The 22,943-nt window shown below is 46.5% G+C and overlaps 1 long non-coding RNA gene across 2 annotated transcripts in view; it reads left to right on the top strand.

Annotated features, from left to right (window-relative positions):
• Window positions 1-3,909: 3,909 nt before the first annotated feature.
• The window catches only part of LOC128584115 (uncharacterized), a 42,435-nt gene continuing 23,401 nt past the window's right edge, over window positions 3,910-22,943 (top strand). Inside the window, exon 1 of one of the 2 annotated variants that reach the window (XR_008379633.1) lies at window positions 3,910-4,006. This is a non-coding gene — a long non-coding RNA (uncharacterized LOC128584115). Of the gene's footprint in view, window positions 4,007-16,067; window positions 16,438-22,943 lie in introns of those variants that run through there. The other variant, XR_008379632.1, reaches the window with a different exon arrangement.

The following is a 22,943-nucleotide window of genomic DNA, read 5'->3' as shown; positions in this document are numbered from 1 at the left end:
TAACTCATGTTTAAATGAAGTTTAACACATGTATTTTACCCACAAGGTACATTGCTGCTCTCTCATGTTTAAGTACACTACTCAGTACTTTAGCGCTGTATTTGGGGACCATTTTAAACAGTGAAATCAAGCCTAAAAAGCAACAAAAAGTAAAAATGTGGCACCAGAGATACCATGAAAAGTTATGCTATAGTCTGAATTTTTATGTCCCCCTAACATTCATACAATGAAATCCTGACTGTCAAGTGATGGTATTAGGATTTGGAACCTCTCAGATGTAATTATATCATTGAGGAAGAGCCTGCACGAATGAGATTAGTCCCTTTATAAAAGGGGCTCAAGAGAGACCCCTGTCCTCTTCTACTGTGTGAGGACACAGTAAGAAGTGACCATCTATGGACCAGAAAATGGGCCCCCACCAGACATTGAGTCTGGCTTGATCATGGACTTCCTCAGCTCCAGAACTGTAAGAGATAAATTTCTGTTGTTTCTAAAGTACGCAATTTACGGTATTTTGTTTGTTTGTTTTGAGACGGAGTCTCACTTTGTTGCCCCCTGTAGAGTGCTGTAGCATCATAGCTCACAGCAATCTCAAGTTCTTGGGTTCAAGTGATCCTCTTGCCTCAGCCCCCTGGCGTAGCTGGGACCACAGGTGCCCGCCACAACACCCGGCTATTTTTAGACATGGGGTCTCCCTCTTGCTCAGACTATTTTCAAACTCCTGAGCTCTTGGCCTCCCAGAGTGCTGGGATTACAGGTATGGGCCACCATGCCCCACCTTCATTTATGGTATTTTGTTATAGCAGCCCCTCAGGATTAAGACAGGGCACTTGTTTATAGTGTAAGACCTGAGACTAAAAGGCAGAACATTGTCTTGTTTGACTTTGGCTGGGTATGTGCACATTGGGTGACTCAGATTTTTCTGTTTTGCATATACACATGTCTATAAATGAGTACAAAAGCACTGAAAAATCACCCCCAATATTGCTTTTGGGGTTACAAATAAATTTTGGTGAATATGTAAATTCACAATACGAGGACATTTGTCACACCACTGTTCACTGTGGAAATAACCCTTGAAATCCAGCAACACATGGGCAAATACATTCCAGTGCAGTGATTGGAAAGAATGCTATAAATAAGGGATCTCATCACAAGGATGGACAGAATGGGGCTGGGCATTGGAAAGAATGAACAATGGCTAAAAATGTCTGTATTTTACCCCTGAAAGCAAAAATGATTTTCCAGTACCCAACCTCTGCCCTCTTCCTTCATGAACTCTGTGGTCTCTGGCCTCTATGTGGCAGAAGTCACCTGTAAAGGACTGTGACTCAACAGAAGCCATGCAGTTTGGCCTCAGCTTGTTCTCTTTGTCATGCCTGACTATTCCAGGACACCAGAAGCCATAAAAGATTTTTAAATGGAAAAAAATAAAAGAATTTTGTGGAAGAATATTTGTGACTTAATGCTCTGTAAAGATGTTCCAAATGTGGTGTTAGATGAAAAAGATATGTCCGAATACAGTATGTTCCGTTTTTATAAACTATGCACATTTACAGAGAAAGAGTAACAGAAGTTATCATGAGTGTATTAGTCAGAGTTCTCCAGTAAAACAAAACCAATAGGAGAAAGATAGAAAGGGATTTGGAGGCTGAGAAGTCCCATGATCTACCCTCTGCAAACTGGAGAGCCAGGGGTGTGGTTCAAAGGCTGGAGAGCCAGAGGATTGATGGCAGAGATTCCAGTTCAAGAAAGAAAAACCTGGAGCTCTGAAGATAGGAGACTATCCCAACTCAAACAGGCAGAGGGAGAGTGAATCCAAACTTCCTCAGCCTTTTAAAATTTTTTTCAAATTACTTTTTATTTATTTGTATTTAGTTTTTTTTTTGTTTTTTTTTTAAGAGACAGGTTGTCACTATGTTGCCCAGGTTGGTCTTGAACTCCCACCTCTGCATCCTGAGTTGCTAGGATTATAAGTGTGAGCCATTGCACTCCTTCTTTGACCTTTATGTTCCATTTGGGCTCTCAACAGGTTAAATGACCCATACTGGGGAGGGCCATCAGGTTTGCTCAACCCAAGGATTCAAATGTTAATCTCTTCCAAACACATCTTCATGATCACATACAGAAATAATGTTTAATTAGAAATCTGGGCATCCTGTGGCCCAGCCAAGTTAACACATAAAATTAATCATAACAATAGGTAAGTTTCCTTCTCACATTTCCTGCTCTGTATTTTCTAATTTTTCTACAAAGTGCATGCAACATTTAGAAATCAGATAAGTTATTGCCTTTTCTAAGTTGGGAAGAGATTCTATAAATTCAAGGTATTAGATCAAGACCCTAAGCCAAGCATCACCCTTGGACAACCTCAGTAGAATGACATTTAGACGAATTCCCAGATAATGCTCTCGTGCAGATTTTTCAAAACTTAAATATGAATCTTGGCATAAAAAGTGCTCACTCGTCCATGTAAATCTCATTATTGAGCTAATAAACCTTGTAATTGCTTGTGGTGTCTGCAACACCCATCCTGGCCAGCATTCCCTTCACAAATAAGATGCCTCAGCCTTAAAGAAAGAGGGGATTTTTTTTTTTTTTTTTTGAGACAGAGTCTCACTCTGTTGCTCTAGGTAGAGTGCTATGATGTGATAGCTCACAGCAACATCAAACTCGGGCTCAAGAGACCATCCCGCGGGCGGCGCCTGTGGCTCAGTGAGTAGGGTACCGGCCCCATATGCCGAGGGTGGCGGGTTCAAACCCAGCCCCAGCCAAATTGCAACAAAAAAATAGCCGGGCGTTGTGGCGGGCGCCTGTAGTCCCAGCTACTCGGGAGGCTGAGGCAAGAGAATCGCATAAGCCCAAGAGTTAGAGGTTGCTGTGAGCCGTGTAACACCACGGCACTCTACCGAGGGCCGTACAGTGAGACTCTGTCTCTACAAAAAAAAAAAAAAAAAAAGAGACCATCCCGCCTCTTTGAAACTACAGGCACCTGCCACAATGCCTGGCTGTTTTTTTTCCTATTTTTAGTAGAGACAGAGTCTTGCTCTTGCTCAGACTGGTCTCGAACTCCTGAGCTCAAGTAATACACCTGCTTCAGCCTCCCAGAGTGCTAGGATTACAGGCATCAGCCCCTGGGCCCAGCAGGGAATTATTGTTAATTAACAACAACAAAGGCTTATTATCAGCGACTCTCAATGGGGCGATTTGGGTCCCCACCTATCCCCCAAGGGCATTTGGCAGTGTCTGTAAACACTTTTGGTTGTCACAACTAAGAAGGTGCTCCTGGCATCTGGTGAGTAGAGGCAGAGATGTTGCTGAGCATCTTATGTGCATGAGACACTCCCTATGCTCCCCAACCAAGAAATATTAGGCCCCAATGTCATTAGTGTCAAGGCTGAGAAACTCTGGCTGCTCAGACATATGGAGCCTATTATGTCTTCCTGGGCTAGGAGCTTTACAGGAAAGATCTCATTTATTCCTCACAGCAATCAAGATAGGCCCTAGTCTCACTCCCATCTTACAGAAGAGGCTTCCAGAGCAGAAGAAACTTGAGATTATATTGCTACCTTTTTGCAGAATGAGGGATCAGGAATCACGTGGTGTTTCTGACTTTAGAGCCTGCACTCTTCCCTTCCCCACACCCATAGCAACTGAGTTATTGCTATGTCGTGTTGTTGTTTTGATCATGGAAATTTTCAGGTATAAACAAACAAGTTGAGGAACCAAGTTAACAAGCCTTATGGTCCCACTACAGCTTCACATCTGGGGCAGAACCCCAAGGACAAGCTCCCCTGCAGAATGGAGAATCCCTGAACTTACCTGGATGAATCACACCATACATGAGCCCTAGGGACACACAACCTCCTCATTCAGGTCATTAGAAATCTGTTCCCTTTGCCTTTATAGGTTTTGCCCCAGCAGCTGTTGTGTTGCTCAATGGAACAATTAAGTAGAAGATCATCTGTTCTCTCCCCATATGAAGTATCACCTCCTTTTTTAAGAGGTGAGAAAATGTTTTCTTTTTCCCCCAAAGGAAAGCTGAGATGGGATAACTTCTGCTGGGAAACACAGAGTGTCTATTCTTGCCACCAAAGTTGTTAGAAACAGGAAGGAACTAGTACTTGCAACATGGGATCCAAGCAGCTCTCCCTCTGTGTTTTCATGCATACATAAATTCCTATTGGAATTGGTAGCAATTTCTTTTATTCAAACAAATGCCCTCTGGTTTCTACTCGTGTGAGTGTGCTCAATACTGGAATATAGATGACAAGCAAAAGAGTCAGCTGGCTTCTTTCAAATAAAGCCAGACCTTCACGGTGGGATGTTGAGAAACTGGGCTTGCAACCCAGGTAGAAGTGTCTATCAATCCCTACTGATGTTGAAATTGAAGTATATGTGCTGGGAAGGAACAGAGGGTTTGCCAGAAAGATAAACTTTGGAATCAGACAGCCCTAGGAGCAAATTCCAGCTCTGCTACTAATTAGAGGTGTGACCCTGGATAAGTTACTCAACCTCTTTGAATCACAGTTCTTCATCTGGAAAGTGAATATTGTTCATATAACATGTTTGACCACCTTCTATGGGCCAATAAATGTTTGCTCTTATTTTTATGATTACTCAGAGCCCTATCATTTTTCATTTACTTGTCCCAAAATCTCAGCCTGTGATATACTGCAATACTCTTTGTAGCCATGCATGTGATGTTGCCTTCCACCCTGACTCTGGCCTTGGCCAGGTGACATACCTTGGCCAATGGGATATCTGCAAATGTGACAGAGGCTAAAGAGAGCTTGCAGGTGGAGCTGGCTCTCTCTGGCTGCATTTCAAAGCTGGCCACCAAGTGAAGCAGCTCAGGTGATCCTGCAGGAGGATGAGAGTGCCCCGGCCCCGTCATACTCTGTCACCCCAGCCACTAGCTGCTAAAACAGCCATGTAAGAAGGCTGCCCCAGACCATCCAGCCATGATGGATGGGCAGCCTTCCAGGTCATATAGATGCAAGAGCAAACCCACAGCCAAGCCAGCCCCTGAATGCTGAGCTACATTAATGCTATTGTTTTAAGCTGCAAACACCTTGAGATAGTTTATAACACATCAATAGATAACTGAGACAAAGACCTTATCCTCCTACTCTACAGATGAGGAAACTGAGGCTTATTAAAGCTTGCCCAAGACCACAGAGCCAAACTCAGTGTCTCTCCCTATATCATGTAGTAAGGTCCCCTCTGCCATCTCCAGCCTCCTGCAGTAGGGCCAAGAATGGATGAGACAGCTGACAGTGTGAAAGCCATGCTGACCCCTCAGCTCAGGGGGCTGCTGTGAGACCTAGGCCATGACCTTCACCTCATTAGCCCATCAGACCTGTAATCAGCTGCTCAGAAGCTCCGTGAAGACCCACCCAGCCTGGTGCACAGAGTGGAGACCCACATGGTGAGCCAGAGGATGCAGCCTCCCAGAGATCACTGGGAACCCTCAAGGGCTCAGCAGCCTCCACTGTGTCCTGGCCATCTGCTCTGTCTATTTGATGGCCAACAGGAGGGCCATGGACATATGAGGTTTCCAAAATATATGTGAATGAAGAAACATTTTCCTTGGATGAGACAGAACAAGAACAGCAAAAAACACCCAGCGGCTCCCATTACTGAGCATGCCTATGTTGCAGGCACTTACTTCAATGTGTTGTCTGGCTTTATCCTCCCCAAACCCCACCATGTGGATATAAAGCTGCAGAGTTAAAAGTTAAGAGCACTGGCTGAGGACTCAGAATGCCTGGGTTTAAATCCTGACTTGAATATTTTCTAGGGAGAGCTCTGACTTCCCTGTGCAGCACCTGTGTCATCTGTAAATGGGGATGTGACAATAGCTGCTACCGCATGGGGCTATTTGGAAGACCAAGGGTATTAATGGATGTGAATTAATTAAAATGAGATCTGGCACACAGCAGGCACTTGGTGCAGGCTGGCTGTCACCATCATCACTATTATACAGATAAGGACCCTGAGGTTCAAACAGGTGACTTCATTGATAAATTTCACTGACTTAGCTAAGTCAGTGGTAGAATTTTGGATCCTGGTCTGAAAGACTCTAAATCACAAACCCATCACTCCTGGAAGTTCTGGGACTATCTGTCAACCCACCCTGCCTTTGTGGGTCAGAGCTCCTGCCTCAGAGTCAAATAAAGACTTGCTCTTTAAAGTACCAGTACACACATGGATTGCAGGCTTATTTCTCAGAGATCACACCCAGGTCTCAAAACCTGTGTAAATACCTTTGGTATGATGCCTATTATAATGTATTGCTTTCTGGTCATCTTCCCTACTCATAGACATAGCTCCCATGTATGTGGGTCTCCTGTATGCTGACTAGCCATGGGCATGCATGATCCATTTAATCTGCACAATGACCCCAACAAGGTACTTTGATTAGACCTATCCTATAGATGAAGAAACAGGCTCAGAGTGGTGAAGTCATTTGATACACAGCACATGGCTGGGATTCAAATACAGGTGTGTCTAATTTTGTCACGTGAGCCCGTGCCAGGCACCCTGGGACATTTTACTGCTATCAATAATAAACTCAGCAATTATTGAATACATGCCATGCTCTAGGCCTGTTACTAAGTGTTTCACGTGTGTATCTTACTTACTCCTCAAAATATCCCCTGGCTAACTCATGCCTGTAATCCTAGTGCTCTGGGAGACGGAGGCAGATGGATCTCTTAAGCTCAGGAGTTTGAGACCAGCCTGAGCAAGAGTGAGATGCTGTCTCTACTAAAAATAGAAAAACTAGCCAGGCATTGCGGCAGGTGCTATAGTCCCAGCTACTTGGGAGGCTGAGGAAGGAGGATTGCTTGAGCCCAAGAGTTTGAGGTTGCTGTGAGCTGTGACACTATGGCACTCTACCCAGGGGAACAGAGCCAGACTCTGTCTCAAAAAAAAAAAAAAAACCCAAATAAATAGGAACTCATATTATCCTTTTCTAAGTCTCAGAGAGGTCAAAAAAACCTAACTAAGGTCACACAGGTTGTAGGTGATTCAGCTTGGATTTGAACCTAGTTCAAACTATATCTGTAAACTTTTTACTCCATCTACTGCCTCTGTGAACAACCTCAAGCACAAATAACACTGTGACTTCCATTCCTTTGAATTTTCCCGGAGCTCAGCAGTGTCTAGGATGCTAAATCAACCTTTACTGATCATATTAATAATTAGATGAGAGGAGCCCAAGATGTGAACAACCTCAAGCACAGATAACACTATGACTTCCATTCCTTTGAATTTTCCCGAAGCTCAGCAGTGTCCAGGATGCTAAATCAACCTTTACTGATCATATTAATGATTAGATGACAGGAGCCCGAGATGTCTCCAAGTGTCCATGCAGGTTCCTGGGTTTGTATATCAAGTTTGGGGTATGTGAGCCATAGAAATGTACCTTGACTTCCTCACCATAACCCTTATTCCAGTTGCAGAGCCTCTGTGAAGTATTCTTTCACAGGCAGATGTTTTTACTTACACTCCTTAGAAAGCTTTTGAGAATCCAGAGAAAGGAGCAATTAATTTAGGCTGGGCTTTCTCTGGTAGTTGGCTTGGGCTACTAGATAGCTTAGCTGGGTATAAGTAACAAGTTGTGAACATACCATCCTGGAAGCGTTCACGGTCACAAATCAAAAACCAGTCTTCCTGCAGGAACAGCATAGAAAGGGCTGTTGGTCACATGTGGGGCTTTGCAAACACATTCCTCATCTCCAGAGCTGATAAGAGATCCTATCAGGAGACCACCTTAGATCTGTAGTTCCCAACTCCCAGGCCATGTACTGGCCGGTGGCCTATTAGGAACTGGGCTGCACAGCAGGAGGTGAGTAGCAGGCAAATGAGCAAAGCTTCATCTGTATTTACAGCCGTTCCCCATCACTCACATCATGGTGTAAGCTCCGCCTCCTGATAGGTCAGCAGCAGCATTAAATTCTCATAGGAGCAGGAACCCTACTGTAAACTACACAGTCTAGGTTGTACACTTCTTATGAGAACCTAATGCCTGATGATCTGAGGTAGAGATTAATGCTGAAACCATCCCCACCGCATCAATCTCTGATCTGTGGAAAAATTGTCTTCCATAAACCAGTCCCTGGTGCCAAAATGTTTGGAGACTACTACCTTAGATCATGCAAGCCAATTCCATGTCGGAATAATAACTGACAATCTGGTGACATGAAGAGGGAAGAAAAATGGCATTCTAGATCATGCATCTTAAGAATGCTGGCTTTTGATTCAGCATTATCATTAATAATATTAGCTATCTATTACTGTAAAACAAATCACCTGGAACATATTGGTTTAAAACACCAAAATCACTTATCATCTCTCATGTCTTGTGGTTAGGAGTTTGGGAGCAGTCTCCCTGCCTGGTACAGCCAGATGAAGTCTTGACCCAGACTCTACTTCCACCTCCAAGGTGGTTCACCCACGTGGCTTACAAGCTACCCTGTTTTCCCGAAAATAAGACAGTGTCTTATTTTAAGGTGTGCTCCCAAAGATGCGCTAGGTCTTATTTTCAGGGGATGTCTTATCTTTCCTGTAAGTGGGTCTTATTTTCGGAGGATGTCTTATTTTGGGGGAAACAGGGTAGTACTGGCTGTTGGTGGGAGGCCTCAGTTGTTCTCTGCAGGCTACTTGAGTGTCCTCATGACATGGTGGCTGGCTTCTCTCAGATTGAGAGATTCAAGAGACCGAGGGAAAACGAAGTTGTAATGCCCTTTTTGATGCAGCCTTGAAAGTCACACGCTGTTGCTTCTGCCACTGATTCAGTGTGGAAGGCAACTACACAAAAGCATTATGTTAGTGACTTGGAGCTGCTATAAAAGACTAACACAACTATCTGCTGCCTCTGTTTGGCTTTACAGAAATTTATCTTTCACAGTCTTGGAGGATGAAAGTATGAGATCAGTGTGCCAGCATGGTCAGTTTGTGATGCATGGTCAGTTTACAGACGGTTGCGTTCTTACTGTACCCTCAGGTAGTACAGAAAAAAAGGGCTCTGGTCTCGTTTGCTTCTTATAAGGGCACTAATGTCATCATAGGGGCTCATCTAAACCTAATTACCTCTAAATCCATCACATTGAGGGTTAGGGGGTTCAATTAAGGGAGATAGAGCCTGTAATCCTAGCAACTTGGGAGGCTGAGGTGGGAGCATTGCTTGAGGCAGGAGTTCGAGACCAGCCTGGGCAACACTGGGAGACGCCATCTCTAAAAAAATAAAAGTAAAAAGTTAAGCCAGGCACAGTGGTGCATACCTGTAGTCCAGGGGACCCTAAGGTGGGGGGATTATTTGAGCCTGGGAATTTGACACTATAGTGAACTATGATCGTGCCCTGCACTCTAGCCTGGGTGACAGAGTGAGACACTGTCTCTAAAAAAATAATAGGAAAGGGAGGCGCCTGTGTCTCAGTCGGTAAGGCGCCGGCCCCATATACCGAGGGTGGCGGGTTCAAACCCTGCCCCGGCCAAACTGCAACCAAAAAATAGCCAGGCATTGTGGCGAGCGCCTGTAGTCCCAGCTGCTCGGGAGGCTGAGGCAAGAGAATCGCTTAAGCCCAGGAGTTGGAGGTTGCTGTGAGCCGTGTGAGGCCACCGCACTCTACCAAGGGCCATAAAGTGAGACTCTGTCTCTACAAAAAAAAAAAAAATAATAATAGGGCGGCGCCTGTGGCTCAGTGAGCAGGGCGCCGGCCCCATATACCGAGGGTGGCGGGTTCAAACCCAGCCCCAGCCAAACTGCAACAAAAAAATAGCCGGGCGTTGTGGCGGGCGCCTATAGTCCCAGCTGCTCGGGAGGCTGAGGCAAGAGAATCGCGTAAGCCCAGGAGTTGGAGGTTGCTGTGAGCTGTGTGACGCCACGGCACTCTACCGAGGGCAATAAAGTGAAACTCTGTCTCTACAAAAAATAATAATAATAATAATAATAATAGGAAAGACACAAACATTCAGCCCATAGCAGGCATGGAAATTAGAAGGCCTGGATAATGTTGGAGGCCATTTTGGAGGTACGTTGCCAATTCTGAAAATCTGGCCTACAAAAAGATGGTAGGTGCTACAAATATTTTAGGTACAAAGATGATAATTACAGTATTATTTATAATAGTAAGAACAAAGAAACCATTTACAGCTCCAGCTATATGAGATTGGCTGAGTTCACTCCTGTACAGCTACACAATGGTATCATAGATAAAATGTGCAGAAGCCCAGAGAAAGGACAAGGAGACATCACCACACTTTGAGCAATGGTTATTTTGGTGTATGAGCATGCAGTTGAGTAGTATGAGTGGAAAACGGAGCCTCCATTGTGGGACCAAGTGAAGGAGGGAAAAAGGTGGGTTCTTATTTAAAAATCTATCTGGACAGGGTTGCTTTCTTCTTAACCCCCTAGAAAACCAAAGCTGAGTGATTTGGCTGCTAAGTACTCACGTGGCTAAAATACCTCTTCAACCAGGCTGTGTCTTTTCAAACCAGAAGCTTAGCAGCCACCCATGGGGCTTGATTCCAGGCAGTAGAGTGCCCAGCTAAATGGCAGGAATGACTCTCATCCACCTCTCTAATCCTCTCTGTCACCTACACCAATTAGCATACTGAGTACCCAAGGAAAGGAAAGGCTGGAATACTCATCCATTATAAAGAGACATTCATCCTTGCCCCCTCCCCTAGTTCAATAGGAAGTGACTAGCTAGTTTCTTGACCCCAACATATTAATTATCCACGGAATCCAACAGAAAACTGAGAACATTTCTGAAAGAAATATATGGCCCCACGTGTAGCTATTTCCCTAAGGTTTGTAGTTCTCAAAAATCTTTGTGTGGATGAAGATAAAGAATTCTTCTAGCCAGATTGTTGCAGTCCCTGCAGACCCAATGGCATCCTTTCCTGCAGCCTGCGACAAATTCATCCTTATGGGAAAAGAGGCTGATCAGGTCAGAGTTGGGTGCTACTTTTCCTCCTACTTCAGTCATCAAGTCAGATGTGACAGAAAAAAAAGAACAAGCCTTTCTGCTCTAATTTATAACCCTAAAGCAATGTGACAGACAGGCATTAGTTTTGGTGATAGACAGAATCTGTTCTGACTTCCATCTCTGCCAAAGATGTGCTTTGTGGCCCTAAAATCACTTCACCTCTCTGTACTTCCATGTTTTTTTTTTTTTTTTTAATCTTAAAATGAGGAAATTCAAACCAGAATCCACAGAGAACTCAAACATATTAGCAAGAAAAGAACAAGTGATCCCATCTCAGGCTGGGCAAGGGACTTGAAGAGAAACTTCTCTGAAGAAGACAGGCACACAGCCTACAGACATAAAAAAAATACTCATCATCCTTAATCATCAGAGAAATACAAATCAAAACCACTTTGAGATATCATCTAACTCCAGTAAGATTAGCCCATGTCACAAAATCCCCAAACCAGAGATGTTGGCATGGATGTGGAGAAAAGGGAACACTTCTACATTGCTGGTGGGAATGCAAACTAATACATTCCTTTTGGAAAGATGTTTGGAGAACACTCAGAGATCTAAAAATAGATCTGCCATTCAATCCTACAATTCCTCTACTAGGTATATATCCAAAAGGCCAAAAATCACATCATAACAAAGATATTTGTTTTTTTTTTTTTTTGGCCGGGGCTGGGCTTGAACCCGCCACCTCCGGCATATGGGGACCGGCGCCCTACCCGTTGAGCCACAGGCGCCGCCCATAACAAAGATATTTGTACCAGAATACTTATTGCAGCCCAATTCATAATTGCTAAGTCATGGAAGAAGCCCAAGTGCCCATAGATCCACGAATGGATTAATAAATTGTGGTATATGTACACACCATGGAATATTATGCAGCCTTAAAGAAAGATGGAGACTTTACCTCTTTCATGTTTACATAGATGGAGCTGGAACATATGCTTCTTAGTAAAGTATCTCAAGAATGAAAGAAAAAATATCCAATGTACTCAGCCCTACTTATGAAACTAATTTATAGCTTTCATATGAAAGCTATAACCCAGTTATAACCTAAGAATAGGGAGAAGGGGGAGAGGGAGGGGAGGGAAGGGGGAGTATGGGTGGACAGAGGGTAATTGGTGGGACCACACCTACGGTGCATCTTACAAGGGTACATGTAAAACTTAGTAAATGTAGAATATAAATGTCTTAACGCAATAACTAAGAAAATGCCAGGAAGAAAAAAAAAAAAAAGAAAATGCCAGGAAGGCCATGTTAACCAGTGCAATGAAAATATTTCAAATTGTATATAAAACCAGTGTATGGTGCCCCATGATTGCATTAATGTACACAGCTATGATTTAATAATAAAAAAATGAGGAAATTCACAGGGCCTACTTCTCATGGTTGCTGTGAGAGTTAATGAGATAACATTTAAATGCTTAGCAGAGTAAGTGGCATAATAAATGGTCACCACAGTCATATTATTATCCTATTGTAGATTCACAAGACATCATATTGGGGAACGAGGGAGGGAAGGATGTGAGTGTTGTAAATTTGGAAATACCATGTGGTACCATGAGCAGTATCTCTTATTCATTCTCTCTGGCTACATTATTCCAGAGGAATAATGGGGAATTTTGGTATTTTTTTTTAATGACTTTGTGGTCTGTCCAGAAAGGAGGGAACATGAGCATATACCTGAGGGCAGAGCCCAAGGAGCCAGATTCAAGCTCAGATCCTGCTGGCTTAGACTGAACCTTTATGCACTTTAGGAAAAGGTGCCCAGTGTGACTGTGGGGAAACTACTGAACCACTCTGGGCCTCAGTTTCTCCATCTCTGAATGAGGGATAAATGATATGAATCTCTCTCACTGGGATGTTCAGAAGAACAGCTGCAAGGTTGAGTGCACACTCTCAAGCATGTTACAAACACCATTTATTAACCACTCTTTCCCTTAAACAAAACTCACCCCCCCAAATCCTCCAAACAAATTTCGTGTTAACCTTTGAACAGACTCAGATTTTTCCCATCTCAAGGAGGAAAAAAACTCTTTCCTTTACTCCTGCGTCTCCCTTCAGTAACAGTTTTTTTGGATTTTTCTTCTTCTTTTTTTTTTTAGAGACCGAGTCTCATTTTGTCATCCTCAGTAGAGTGCCGTGGCATTACAGCTCACAGCAATCTCCAACTCCTGGGCTTAGGCGATTCTCTTGCCTTAGCCTCCCGAGTAGCTGGGACTACAGGCGCCCACCACAACGCCCGGCCATTTTTTGTTGCAGTTTGGCCGGGGCTGGGTTTGAACCCACCACACTCTATATATGGGACCAGCGCCATACTTACTGAGCCACAGGCACCACCCCTGGATATATATATATATATATTTTTTTTTTTTTTTTTTTTAACAGAGTCTTGTTCTGTTGCCCAGGCTGGAGTGCAGTGCTGTCATCATAGCTCAAGGCAGCCTTGAACTTCTGGGCTCAAGATATCCTTCTGCCTCAGCCTCCCAAGTAGCTGGGACTATAGGCATGCACCACCATGGATGGCTAATTTCTCTATCTTTTTTTGCAGAGACAGGGTCTCCATATGTTGCCCAGACTGGTCTCTAACTCCTGGTCTCAAGTGATCCTCCTGCCTCCGCTTCCCAAAGTGCTGGGATTATAGGTGCAAGCTCCCTTAACCAATGAACAAGAGTTGCAGACATTTGCTGTCTCCTCTTCTTCACTACTGGTTTGGTTTTTTCTCCCTTCCCACCTGAATCTTTTCTATCCAAGATCACTGGCAACCTCTTAGGGCTGGACACAGAGCTCCCTTGTCTTGGTTTACAGACCTGCTGTAACTGAAACTTTCAGCACTGCAACTTGCCACCTTTGTTGCTTCTTCTGACCACCTCTCACATGTCTGTATCTGCAGGGCCTTCCCTGTCCCTCTGTCCCTTGCATCTGCATCCTCTCCTGTAATCCCATCCATTCCCAGCTCTCTGCCTGGCCCCTATCTCCAGGTCTGAATAGGCAGCGGCTTCTCTGTGGCCATTCAATAGACATCTCAACCCTGTTCCAACTCCCAACCTCCCTCCTGGGTTCCCATCTAGGGAAACACCCTGCCATCCCCTCAGCTGCCCAAGACAGAACCAAGGTATCACCAAGGCCCACCAATTAGACTTCTGAAGTGCTCTTGCCAGCATCCTCTCAACTCCATCCCACCATCTCTCTCTGACATAGGCCATCTATCTATTCAGTGAGCTTTTATTGAGCACCTACTGTGTGTCAGGGACCTTGCCAGGCACTGGCCACCAGTATCTCTCACTCAATAACTGGAGCCCATCCTCACTGTATGCAGATGCAAGGGATGGGGGGAGAGGGAGGGCCCTACAGATACAGACATGTGAGAGGTGGCCACTTGTCTCCTTCTCTGAAAAACACATCCCACCCAGAACACTCAGTGACTCTAGCAGGGCACTGTCTACAGGACTTTCTGTGGTGATGGGAATGTTCTCTATCTGTGCTGTCCAATAGGGTGGCCACAGGCAGCTACTGAGCACTTCAAATGTGGCACATGTCACTGAGGAACTGAATTTTTAATTTAGTTTTATTAAAATTTAGTTACATGGGTGGTGCCTGTGGCTCAAAGGAGTAGGGCGCCGCCCCATATGCCGGAGGTGGCGGGTTCAAATCCAGCCCTGGCCAAAAAAAAAATAAATAAATAAAAATAAATAAAAAAATAAAATTTAGTTACATAAACCACGTGGCCAATAGCAACACTATTGGACAGTGTAGCTCTAGAGGGGAAAAGTGACCACATCCCTCCACAGTTTACTACCCCTCAAGAGTCCCCTGTACCCTCAGCATCAAGTCCAGGTTCTTGACAATGACATTCAAAGCCCTGCATCATCTGTGTCCTGCTCACTGTCCCCACCTGGCTGTCTACCGATCACACTGGCTGCTTAGTCTATTGAGTCAGAGGGCTTGCCTCTGCCTCAGACCTCAGGGCCTTTGCACCAATTCTGCCCTCTGCCCAGAACACTCTTTCCCACCCACACTCCCCACACAATTCCTAAATCCTGGGTGTCTGTCGAATTTTGGTGGGGGAGGAGCTCCTCTGTTCTGTTTGGAAGCTTAAGGTCATGCCCTCGGCTGCACCAGTGATAAGAGTCCACATTGGCCTCCGTGCCCTCCAGGGGTAATTCCCCAAGGTGTCCCAAGAACATGCTGGACTGTGCGGACAACTGTGGGCTGGTAATTGGCAGGAAGAGCAGGTCCCCTGGCCACTCCCTCTGAAAGTGCAAGAAATTATCTGCATTTTTAGTGGCAAGAACACAGGGCTTTGAAATCAGTCAGGTGGGGGGCACAACCCTCTTTCTATAACTCTAAAGCACTCACCATGGTCTCAGTTTCATTTCAATAAATGGGGTAACAGCATCTCCCCAGGAGGGCTTTGGTGAGAATTAGACATTGTAACCCAGAAGGGGCTCTGTAACAGCAGTTCATTGGGAAGGTGGTTGGCTCATGTGGACCAGGCACCATCATTATAATCCCACAGGTGGAGCCCTTCCCCCAATCGAAATGGGGCTTCGTCTTGAGTTTTAAGGATGAAAACTCAAAGTCCAATTCCTGATGGTAGGGATAACGAAACTGAGGGTCGAAGAGGACCAGGAGTTTGCCAGAAGTCACCAGTCACGTGGGTGGCGATACTTAGAATGCCAGGCCGCAGCTGTTCCCCTTGGGAAAACTGTGCCACACATCTGCGGTCCAGTGGAGGGAAGGGAGCCCCCCGGGGCGCTCACCTTTTTCCAGTGGGAGGTTCTGCCGTCCCTTTGGACCTTCCGACTGGCTTATCTTCGCCAGGGAATTGGAGGCTGAGACGCCTCCCCATGTCCCCTTGGGGCGCACAGGAGCCGCTGCACCTGCAGGCTGGCGGGCGCGCAGGGCCGGCCGCTGGGACCCTCGGGGTCAGAGGCTTGCAGGAGGTGCTGGCCGCGCGCGAGCTCCTCCAGACAACGCACGACCCTCCGCCGCGGCTCCAGGCCTGGGCTGGGCGAGAAGGCGAGATCCCCGGGGTCCCGGGGAGGAGGCCGGGTGGGCGTCTGCCTCGGGCCGGTGGGGCCAGGCGGAGGTCTGCAGACAGGGTAGCGCCCTGTCTACGCGGCCACAGAAGCCACTTCCACGCCCATTTGCCACCCCTGGGAGGTTTCTGAGATCTGGCGGGTGGGGTGAGGAGGACACGGATCTCTGGCTCTCTCCTCTGTGTTCTTCGGAAGTTTCTAATGACACTCCAAGCCCAGAAGCTGCTGGCATTGCGTCCCCCTCTGACAAGACTCTAGGCCAGTGGTAGGGAAGAGGGACCGACACCCCCAAATCACAGAACTCTCTGTGCTGCCCTGGACTGACCACTGTCTCCTACTCCATTCAACAGGCGGATCTGGGGCTGGGTGAACAGCCTCCTTCCTCCCACTGCCTGCTTGGGGTAAGTCTCCAAGCCTCGGCTTCCTCACTGGTAAAATGAGGAGGATGATAATAATACCATTTTAATAGTGTTTTTCGGATTCTATGAGAAAACAAAAGTGCTTGGCACCCAGGAGGCCTTCAGCAAAGGAGGTTGTTTCTGCTGAAGTTCATCTACCTCTCTCCTCAGTCCAGGGGAGACCCCTGCTTAGCCCTGCCAGCTGTTTGAGGATTGAGCAGCACCAAAGGCTGAGGCTGAGTTGAAACCAGCAAGACACAGGCTCTGTGATCTTGGATAAGTCACTGCCTCTCTCTGGGCCTCAGTTTCCCCATCCGCGGAAGACAAGTGTTATCCTGCAACTACTCTGAGGGGTATTAATGACTAGTGTATTTGAAGAGCACTTACTGTGTGCTCCACACTTCACCCACTTCCCAACAACCCCATAGGGCTACCAGCATTATCATCAGCCCCATCATATAGGGAGCGCAGCTCAGAGAGGCGGAGTGCCCTGCCCGCAATCACACAGCTACAAGAAGTGCTGGTAAGCCTGATTCTCCAGCTCTCCTGTCTGAGCAGCTTGGTGCCTGATTCTCCAGCTCTCCTGTCTGAGCAGCTTGGTCCCCTGGGGGTACTGGGCTAACTTTGAAGGGGCTTTCACTCCCCAGGCCTCTTCCCCCTTCCCACTCTCCATGGGGAGCTGCCCTGGAGGGCAGCTGCCACCAGCTCCCAGCACACTCAGCACAGGGCTGCTGCTCTGCCTGCACCTGCTCAGGTGAGATGGATGAGCACAAGTGAGTCACCTGGGTGGGAAGGGCATTCTGGGAGCCTGTGCTGGTTCCCCTGGCCTGTGGCCAACAGCCACAGAAAGGGAAACTTGGTTCCTTCATCAATCTGTGCCCCTACTGTGTGCCTGGCTCTGAGTGAGGCCTTAAGGTTGGGGCAGAAAAAACAGGACACATCCTGGGCAGGACCTGTGGCTCAGTGGAGTAGGGCACAGGCCCCATATGCCGGAGGTAGCGGGTTCAAACCCAGCCCCAGCCATAAACTGGCAGAAAAAAAAAAAAAAAGGGACACATCCCTGCCCTTCAAGAGCTCACCCTAAATCATAGAAGCCCTTGTTTATGGAAGACTTTATGGAGGTCATAGTATACAAGTGATCTCCCTTAATTCTTACTACAACTGAGTGATCAGTGCTATTGTTATCCTGAAGTGAAATATCTAGAAAATGAGGTCTGGAGAGGGGAAGTGATTTGTCCAAAGTCATACAGGTAGTCAGCTTTGGAGCTGAGATTTGAACCTTAACAGTTTGACTGTAAAGCCTTTTGGAGTTGGAGCCCTAAGAAACAAGTGAAGTGGTCCTTAGGGCCCAGACTACCGCTGTGCACTGTGGGTGACCCCAGTGGAACCCATGGCAGTGGGAATGTGAGATGAGAATGATAGTTTTCAGAAGGAGACTGGACTAAACGCTCAGGGAAAGCCGAGATGAGAGGCCATGTGGAGTGAAGGGGAAGCGAGTGTGTGCAGGAGGGTGAGAGAAGTGTATGGGGACACAGGAAAGTTCTCTTTGGGTTGTTTCTATTTTCTCTGTGACTTAAAAGGCAGTAGGAATGGGAAGGGGGTGGCAACTTGAGAAGAAAAGGTGTGAATTACTCATTATGGAGTAGGGGTGTGAATCTACCATGGGAAGTGAGATGGGAGATGAAGGCCCAGAGAGGTTAGGCAACTGAAGGGTACACAACCAGGAATTGGGAGAGCAAAGTTTAAAACTCAAGCCTACCTGACTCCCCCAAACCTCTCATGACCCAAGAGGGGAAAAGACATCAGTCCTATCATTTGTTCATTCATCTATTGGTATATTCTTTGTTTAGTCATTCAACAAATATTTGTGGACCATTACTATATCAGGCACAGAGTGGACCACTATAAAGGTGCTGACCCAGCACCTTCCCTCAGGGGGCTCAGCATTCAGCATGTCCAGAAGGTGCTTAGACTAAATAGCCATCTCTTCAGAGTTTAGAGGAGGAGCAGTCAGGGATGGCTTCCTGGAAGAGGTGTCTCTGGAATACGGTCTGCCTTCTGGCTAGGCCATCTTAAGTGGCTAAGTCACTTAACTTCTGAGTCTTTTCATCTGGAAAGTAGGGGTAACAAAGCCCACCTTGTCCAATGTGGCTTGAGAAATGTAATCTGTGATTACTGCTACAATCCCAGCAAGCTCCCGCAGCAGGAAGTCCATGCTTTGAGAGAGGACTGGTGAAGAGGCCGCAAACCCTCAGAGCCCAGGAACACAGGCCAAAGCAGTAAAAAGAATCCCCAAAGGCCTCAGACAGGGTGTCGCCTCTGTGGGTCTATGGCCAGAACTGTGACCTCAGCCAGGCCCTTGGGGCCTCCAGCAGGAATGAGGTCAGGGCTGTAGCCTGAGAGGTATTCAAGAACTCAGAAAAGCATGAAGCAGGGAGGGGAGGGGGAGATTCTGAGCTTAGTGCTTTAGTGTTGGGGTAACCTGCGTTCCAATCCAGGCAGGACACTCATTGTGTGATGTCACCTTTCTAAGCAGCAGTTCGTTCCTCTTTTAGATAATGTGTTAGTAATACCTGCATCTCCAGCTTGTCTTATGAAATCAGATTACTTTGACATTTATTTTATTTAGCAGACACATGTGTAGCACTTACCATGGGCCAGGGGTCTAAGCACCTGATATGCATGTATTGTTAATGAGAGGTAATGTGGCACAGGTGGCTGGCTTCTGCCACAGAAACACAGCTATTGTCACTCCTCAGCATCATGTGATTTTGTTACAATGACTGTGTTTTACTTTCTGGTTAGGAAAAGCAGCAGCAATAACAACCACCAGGAAAGCGAATTCCGTTTTGAGAGCAGGATGGCCCCACACGCAGTTCTGTGGGCCCGGTGGGATATAGATGAGGACGGGAATTCAGGAGGGTCCAGTGGTACCAGGGCTGTGCACTTGGGATTTTCTCTCAGGACTTCCAGGAAAAAAATCGGGAATAAAGAAGTCTGCTTGTCCTGGAAGCCCAACTCGCCTCCTGGCTAGTGTGTGCCCATGTGTGTATGTGTGTGTGCAGGGTGCTGGGAAGGTTTCCCAGATCATTGTCCAGCTACAGGCCTTCCGCAGTCCTGCACCCTCTCCAGCCCAACCTCTGGTGCCTGGCCTGTCCAGGCCTACTGCCAGCCGCCAGCCCCAGCTGTCTGTTGTGGCAGATATTTTTGGCTGAACCATGGCAACGCCAGAACAGGATGTACCTCTGGATTGCAGCAGGGACAAGCCCGCACTCACAGGCCACCCATGCTATTCCCCTCCTCAAAGGCTTGTTGGGGAAAGCCGCTCAGGCCCAGGTTGAGGACAAATGGTGTTTGTGTCTGAAGAGACGCAGACCCCATGTCCTCATGGGATCAGTGGCAGGGGAGTGGAAAGACACCCGTGCAAATCCCAAATCCCTCTGCCCTCCAGAAAGACGTTAAGGATGCAGGGTGAAAGAGGAGCTGCCTGACAGCAGGGGCCGATCCGTGGAGGACTGACCACTATCTTCCCACTATCATGGGAACTACTCTTAAGGAATTACTTTGTGCTTAGACCTCCACTAAATACTTTATATAACCAAGAAGAACAAAATTCAGGTGTATTTACTTTGTGCTAATTACGAGTGCTAGTCCTTATAACACTACTATGAGGCTATCACTACTTTTCTGTTTTTTTGTGTTTTTTTTTTTTTCTGAGGCAGAGTCTTACTCTGTTGCCCTGTGTAGAGTGTGCCATGGCATCATTTTACCTCAAAGCAACTTCAAACTCTTGGACTCAATCAATCTTCTTGCCTCAGCTTCCTGAGTAGCTGGGACTAAAGGCACCCACCATAGCACCTGGCTGTTTTTTTTTCTGTTTGTAGTAGAGACGGGAGCCTCGCTCTTGCTCAGGTTGGTCTCGAACTCCTGAACTCAAGAGATCCACCCACCTCAGCTGCCCAGAGGGCAGGGATTACAGGCATGAGCCATCATGCCCCACCTGGCCTATCCCTATTTTTCAAATGAGGAAACTGACATACAGAGAGATTAAAATCGCTTGTCCCAAGTCACTGAGCATGTAAAGAGCTGGGATTGGGGCCCAGGGCTGTCTTATGCTCAAACCCTCAATGCTTCCAGGACCAGCTACATAATTTGCTGGACTCAGTGCAAAATGCAAAGCTCTTGTTCAAGACTTAGTAGGAATTTCAAGATGGTGACAGCAGAGCATTAACACCAAGTGCAAGTGCCCGGAACCCAGCCCTGCATGCTGTATTTCCATCATCACTCCACCCAGTACTACTGGCAGCCCCAGACACTCAGGGAGGTGGCCATAAGCAGCCTGAAGATACTGACAGCCTGAGATAGGAAGCCCCTGCCTGGCGCCCTGAGCCACAGGGAACCACTGGAACAGAGTGCTCTCCCCAGACCCTTCCTGGGGTACTACAGATGATTGAAACATGATCCTTGCCCCAGAGGGACTTGGTTTGGGCAGTCATAGGTGTCTTTAAACTGTCCATGCCTTGTTGAATGAAGCTGGGACTTATTTTCCTGGCATATTCCATTACTCATTCTCTCATCAAATATCCATTGAGCACCTACTACGGTCTAAGCATTGCATGTAGAGCCTTAGGAGTTATTATCTTTGGGGAGACGATGGTGGGGGTAGGAAGCCCTGCAGGCCTCTTCCCCACTGGATGTCCCTGATCCATGTTGCCTAACCCCTCTGAGCATCTACCTCTTCACCTGTAAAACAGTTTGATCTGCTGTGAGGATTATCTCAGAAATATATGTATTTTGAAACCTTTGCAACTAGTAGATGCTCAGGTTAGATTCCTTCTGCCTGCCTCTCTCCCCTCACATCAATAAAGGCTGCCATTTATTTAGAATGTAGTGTGCCAAGCAGAAGGGATTTTGTATACATTACCAGTTAATTCTCAAATTAATGGCCCCGTGAGGTAGGTAGCATTGTCCTCAACTCCTTTTGGTACCCAGTTTCAAGAACCAGAGGGATTAGTCCCAGCTACCTGGGAGACTGAGGCAAGAGAATCACTTGAGCCCAAGAGTCTGAGGTTGCTGTGAGCTATGACGTCGCGACACTCAGCCCAGGGTGACAAAGTGAGACTCTGTCTAAAAAAGAAAAAAAGGACCAGAGGGAGCTCCCCACCTCCAATGTACCACTCACAGGAAAATTTGTCATTTAATAGTCAGAGGCCAGGCACGTGCTTTCCTAGGTTGGAAGGATGCTAATGTGAATGCTGGCACTTTTCTGCTGAAAGTTTACAATAACAGGAATTTCAGGTTGCAACTGGATTCTAACTACCAGTTTACTGCAGGATGCATGTACAGTTTCCCTTTAAAAGGCAAAATATGGCGACTATGGTTTGGGGGAGGGGACATACTGTGTCATCCCCCACGGCCTGAGGAGCAAGAAATGGGTCAGACTTCCCAGGAGCTGGAGTCATCACCTCTGACTCCTCTGCTTTCTTGCCATGCCATCAGCACATTACTTACACTCCGCAGGCCTGTTTCTTCATCTGTGAACTGAGGATAATGCTAACAGGGTCGTTTGGAGGATTCAGTGTGATTCATTGTGTAAAGCACCTAGAAGGCATGTGGTAGGTACAGCCTGTCCCCAAGGATGGGCGAGTGCCGTTTTCTGGGTAGAGCTCACTCTGTGCACTGTTAGGGGACCTCTCTTTCAGATGGGACTTGCTGACAACGAAGTGAATCCTTCTGGATTCCAAGTCATCCACTATGCTTTGCCTTCTGGAGCTTCTTTCAAGCACCTTGCCAAGAGAAGCTTCCTGGGATATAAACGCAAATGAACACAAGGATCCCCCTGTGCACACTGCCCACTATAGGTGTGATCTGGGATCATACCCAACCGTGGGATGGTTACTTTAAGGAGGAAATTGGGGCAGAAGCAACCGTGGGAATATTCTCCTAACGCCTGAGTAAATAAGTATCTGGTAATTTTGGGAACACCCATATTCTGTTAGGATGATGTGGGTGTTGTCTCCAGAAAACATGTGTGGAATGTGATTGTACGTAGCAAAGTGTGAGCCTACTCAATTGCATCACATTCTTATTTTGGTGGTTTCTAAACTTGGCCATCAGAATTCTCAGAGACTCTATCATACATACAGAAACTCACAGACTACTGGGCTCCATCCCTAGACTCTGGTTCAGGAATGTGTTAGGTTTCTCCAGCCTTGCCAAGGAAGAGTGTACTGAATCACGCCCCTCCGTGTTTGTTTTTAAAACATCAGAGGGGCTGCAATATAAATTGTTCACACTAATCTTTAGGCACATCCCACTGACCTTTTGCAATGATTTCAGACTCAACAAGCAGTTCCTAACCAAACTTTGGCTTCCCATATAGATTTTTGAAGAAGGACTGAATGTTCTAATCAGCGTAATCTGGTTTGCTTGCAGTAAAGTAATAAACTTGCATTTGAGTTTATTCATCAGTCTCTTGTGAGTCTAAGTTGACAGAGCAAGTCTAGGTG

This window comes from Nycticebus coucang, chromosome 4, assembly GCF_027406575.1.
Source record: "Nycticebus coucang isolate mNycCou1 chromosome 4, mNycCou1.pri, whole genome shotgun sequence".
NCBI classification, from domain to species: Eukaryota; Metazoa; Chordata; class Mammalia; order Primates; family Lorisidae; genus Nycticebus; species Nycticebus coucang.
Note: the sequence above shows the minus strand (reverse complement) of the source record. Positions and strands in the feature narration are given on the sequence as shown.